This window comes from Triticum urartu, chromosome 7 (assembly GCF_003073215.2).
Source record: "Triticum urartu cultivar G1812 chromosome 7, Tu2.1, whole genome shotgun sequence".
Taxonomy (NCBI): Eukaryota; Viridiplantae; Streptophyta; class Magnoliopsida; order Poales; family Poaceae; genus Triticum; species Triticum urartu.
This window is the reverse complement of record NC_053028.1, coordinates 236,982,243-236,988,242: the sequence shown is the minus strand read 5'-3', so window position 1 is coordinate 236,988,242 and position 6,000 is coordinate 236,982,243.

Here is a 6,000-nt window from a genome sequence, read left to right as displayed (position 1 = left end):
CATTAAAGCAATTGCAATTTATCATAACATAGGAAAGAGTCAATATAAGAGCTTTTCAGCAAGTCCACATACTCAACTATCATTTAGTCTTTCACAATTGCTAACACTCATGCAATACTTATGGGTATGGAGTTTTAGCCAGACACAGAGAAAGATAGGGGCTTATAGTTTTGCCTCCCAACTTTTTACCTCAAGGGTAATATCAACAATAATAGTTCATGAAAACTCACATCCAATTAGCTATAAATATCTGGATCTTTCCAACACATTGTGCTTGCCAAAGGATAAAATGTAAAAAGGAAAGGTGAATATCACCATGACTCTTGCATAAGGTAGAAGATAAAAGTAAAAGATAGGCCCTTCGCAGAGGGAAGCAGAGGTTGTCATGCGCTTTTATGGTTGGATGCACAAAATCTTATTGCGAAAGAACATCACTTTATATTGCCACTTGTTATATGGACCTTTATTATGCAGTCCGTCGCTTTTATTTCTTCCACATCACAAGATCGTATAAAGCTTATTTTCTCCCACACTGATAATTCATACATATTTAGAGAGAAATTTTTATTGCTTGCACTGATGACAACTTACTTGAAGGATCTTACTCAATCCATAGGTAGATATGGTGGACTCTCATGGCAAAACTGGTTTTAAGGGTATTTGGAAGCACAAGTAGTATTTCTACTTGGTGCAAAGAATTGGCTAGTATGAGAGGGAAAGGCAAGCTCAACATGTTGGATGATCCATGACAATATAATTTATCTCAGATGTAAGAAAACATAACCCATTATGTTGCCTTCCTTGTCCAGCGTCAACTCTTTAGCATGTCATATTTTAATGAGTGATCACAATCATAAAAGATGTCCAAGATAGTGTATTTATATGTGAAGACCTCTCTTTCTTTATTACTTCCTATTAATTGCAACGATGACCAAAACTATGTTTGTCAACTCTCAACAACTTTTATTCATCACACTCTTTATATGTGAGCTCATTACTCTCCATAAGATCCATATGTTCTCTTTATTTCTTTTTATTCTTTCTCTTTTATTTTATTCCCTCAAGATCATAGCAAAATAATCAAGACCTTGAATCAACACTAATCTTTATTATATATGGCTCACAGACTAGATTACATAGAAGAATCATAAAGCAAAACTCACAACTAGATCATACTAAAACTTTATTCTACTAGATCAAGATATAACCAAAAGGATCGAACTAAGAAAAACGGTAAAGATAAAAGTGATGGTGATATGATACCGGGGCACTCCCCCAAGCTTGGCAGTTGCCAAGGGGAGTGCCCATACCCATGTGTTTTATATCTCTTTTGCCGGTGAAGGAGATGGAGTTGTTGATGATGTAGGCTTGTCGTCCTTCTTCCAAGGCATGGGCTCACCATCATAGAAGGATGATCGAGTCTCCTGCATCCTCAAATCTGCAGCCAAACTCATCCTCTTGAATCTATATTCATACTCACAATTTTGACTTTGCAGGTCATAGATCTGGGCTTGGAGGTGCTCAATTTTCTCATGAAGCTTGAAGATGGCCTCCCCGATGTCCTTAACGTACAGCTTGTGGTTGTTGGTGAACTCCGTGATCATTATCTGATTGGAGTCGAGTCCATGCTCCACCATCTCCCGACGCTTGAAAACTTGTTGCTCCAATGCCCCGAGCCTTGCCTCCATGCTTCCGGTCCTCCTTGGTCCCTCAACATCACGGATGTGCAACAACCCCTCACGCATCTCAATGGTTTGAGGGTGTTGCAGCACCTCTGCGAGGTAGGGGTTGATGACCTTCTCGAAGAACTTGTCCTTGGGGGCACTTGAAGATGACATGACGACCTAGATCTGTCAGAGAAACAGCTCGAAACAAAGACAAGAGATATTTGCGTGATACTGTGGTCAAAACCTTCAGGAGATTATATAATGAATTTTATAGACCAAAATACGTATCGTGCAAGAAAACGGAGTCTGGAGAGCACACGAGGTGCCCACGAGGCAGGGGGACGCGCCCAAGGGGTAGGGTGTGCCTCCCACCCTCGTGGAAGCCTCGTGTCCTTCCCGGACTGCTTCTTATTTCCCTATTTTTCTAAATATTCCAAAACAGAGAAAAATTGCCATTAGAACTGTTTTGGAGTCGGTTTACTTACCATACCACGTACCTATTCCTTTTCGGAGTCTGAAACGTTCCGGAAAGTGTCCCTTATGTATTCCTCCGGGGTTACGGTTTCAATAACATTAGTTTCAACATTTATAGGATTACCTGAGATATAATGTTTGATTCTTTGGCTGTTCACCACCCTCGGATTTGTGCCTTCGAAGTTGTTGATTTTTATGGCACCAGAACGATAGACCTCCTCGATAACGTAAGGACCTTCCCATTTAGAGAGAAGTTTTCCTGCAAAAAATCTTAAACGAGAGTTGTATAATAATACATAATCACCTACATTAAATTCACGCTTTTGTAACCTTTTGTCATGCCATCCTTTAACTTTTTCTTTAAACAGTTTAGCGTTCTCATAGGCTTGGGTTCTCCATTCATCCAGTGAGCAAATGTCAAATAACCTCTTCTCACCGGCAAGTTTGAAATCATAATTGAGCTCTTTAATAGCCCAACATGCCTTATGTTCTAGTTCGAGGGGTAAGTGACATGCTTTACCATAAACCATTTTATACAGAGACATACCCATAGGATTTTTATATGCAGTTCTATAAGCCCATAATGCATCATCAAGTTTCTTTGACCAATTCTTCCTGGACCTATTAACAGTCTTTTGCAAAATTAATTTGAGCTCTCTATTACTCAATTCTACTTGACCACTAGACTGTGGGTGATAAGGAGATGCAATTCTATGATTAACATCATACTTAGCAAGCATTTTACGAAAAGCACCATGAATAAAATGTGAACCACCATCAATCATTAAATATCTAGGGACTCCAAACCTCGGAAAAAATAACTTCTTTAAGCATCTTAATAGAGGTGTTATGATCGGCACTACTAGTTCGAATAGCTTCTACCCACTTAGTAACGTAATCAACAGCAACTAAAATATGTGTATACCCATTAGAGGAAGGAAAGGGTCCCATATAATCAAAGCCCCAAACGTCAAATGGTTCAATAACAAGTGAATAATTCATAGGCATTTCTTGACGTCTACTAATATTACCAATTCTTTGACATTCATCACAAGATAAGATAAACTTACGAGCATCCTTGAAGAGATTAGGCCGATAAAAACCGGATTGCAATACCTTGTGTTCAGTTCTATCTCCAGCATGGTGTCCTCCATAGGCTTCGGAGTGACACTTGCGTAGGATCTGTTCATGTTCATGCTCAGGTACACAACGTCTAATAACACCATCTACTCCTTTTTTATAAAGATATGGGTCATCCCAGAAGTAATGCCTTAAATCATAGAAAACCTTTTTCTTTTGCTGGTATGTGAAACTAGGTGGTATAAATTTAGCAACAATGTAATTAGCATAATCAGCATACCATGGAGCAGTACGAGAAGCATTTATGACATTTAATTATTCATTGGGAAAACTATCATCAATAGGTAGTGGGTCATCAAGAACATTTTCTAACCTAGACAAGGTATCTGCAACGGGGTTCTCAGCTCCCTTTATATCAATAATATGCAAATCAAATTCTTGTAGCAAGAGAACCCATCTAATAAGTCTAGGTTTAGAATCTTTCCTTTCCATAAGGTATTTAATAGCAGCATGATCAGTGTGAATAGTTACTTTAGAATCAACAATATAAGGTCTGAACTTATCACAAGCAAAAACAACGGCTAAAAATTCTTTTTCAGTGGTAGCATAATTTCTCTGGGCATTGTCTAGAGTTTTACTAGCATATTGAATAACATTTAATTTCTTATCAACTATTTTCCCTAGAACAACACCTACAACATAATCACTAGCATCACAAATAATTTCAAAGGGTAAATTCCAATCAGGTGGCTGAACAATAGGTGCAGAAATCAATGCTTTCTTAAGTATTTCAAATGCTTCTACACAATCATCAGCAAAGACAAAAGGAATATCTTTTTGTAATAGATTAGTTAGAGGCTGAGAAATTTTTGAGAAGTCCTTAATGAACCTCCTATAAAAATTGGCATGACCAAGGAAACTTCTTATACCTTTGATGTCCTTGGGACATGGCATCTTTTCAATAGCATCAACTTTAGCTTTATCTACTTCAATACCTCTTTCAGAAATTTGATGTCCCAAGACAATACCTTCATTAACCATAAAGTGGCATTTCTCCCAATTTAGAACAAGATTAGTTTCTTCACATCTCTACAAAACTCGATCAAGGTTGCTCAAGCAATCATCAAAAGAGGATCCATAAACGGAGAAATCATCCATGAATACCTCTCAAATCTTTTCACAAACGTCAGAGAATATAGCCATCATGCATCTTTGAAAGGTAGCAGGTGCATTACATAAACCAAAAGGCATACGTCTATAAGCAAAAGTACCAAAAGGGCAAGTAAAAGTGGTCTTTGCTTGATCATCAGCTGACACATGTATTTGAGAGAAACCAGAGTAACCATCTAGAAAGAAAAAATGTGTATGTTTGGATAATCTTTATAGCATTTGATCAATAAAAGGTAAGGGGTAATGATCTTTTTTAGTAGCCTTATTTAATTTGCGGAAATCAATTGCCATCCTATAACCTGTAATAATTCTTTGCAGAATCAATTCATCTTTATCATTAGGAACTACAGTGATACCTCCCTTCTTAGGGACACAATGGATATGACTTACCCACTGAATATCAGCAACGGGATAAATTATATCTGCCTCAAGGAGCTTTAGTATTTCTTTTCTTACCACTTCTTTCATCTTAGGATTCAGCCATCGTTGGTGATCAATAACTTGTTTGGCATCCTTCTCCAAATTTATTTTGTGTTGACATAGAGTGGGACTAATGCCCTTAAGATCATCAAGAGTATATCCAATAGCAGCATGGTGCTTCTTCAGAGTTTTCAATATTTTTTCTTCCTCCTTCTCTGAAAGGTTAGCACTAATAATAACAGGATATATCTTATTTTCATCAAGATAAGCATATTTAAGAGTATCAGGCAATGGTTTAAGCTCAAACACGGGATCACCCTTAGGTGGAGGAGGATCCCCTAAGATTTCAACAGGCAAATTGTGTTTTAGAATGGGACCTTGTTTAAAAAACACTTCATCTATTTCCCTTCTTTCATTCATAAACATATCATTCTCATGGTCTAGCAAATATTGTTCTAAAGGATCATTAGGAGGCACAACAATAAAGCAAGACCAATAATTTCATCTTTACTAGGCAATTGTTCATGACGGGGTTGTCTACGAAATTTAGAAAAATTAAACTCATGAGACATATCATCCAAACCAATAGTAACAACATCCTTCTTGCAATCTATCTTAGCACTAACAGTATTCAAGAAGGGTCTACCAAATATAATGGGACAAAAGCTATCTTGAGGGGAACCAAGAACAAGGAAATCAGCAGGATATTTAGCCTTCCGACACAAGACTTCAACGTCTCTAACAATCCCAATTGGTGAAATATTATCTCTATTGGCGAGCTTAATGGTGACATCAATTTCTTCCAACTCAGCGGGTGCAATATCATGCATAATTTCTTGATATAGAGAAATAGGTATTGCACTAGCACTAGCACCCATATCACACAAGCCATGATAACAATGATCTCCTATTTTAAAAGAAATAACAGGCATGCCTACCACTGGTCTATGTTTATCTTTAGCACCGGGTTTAGCAATTCTAGTAGTCTCATCATAGAAATAAATAACATGCCCATCGATATTATCAACCAAGAGATCTTTAACCATAGCAATATTAGGTTCAACTTTAATTTGCTCAGGGGGTTTAGGTGTCTTAATATTACTCTTGTTGACTACAGTTGAAGCTTTAGCATGATCCTTAATTCTAACAGGGAAAGGTGATTTCTCAACATAAGCAGTAGGAACAATAG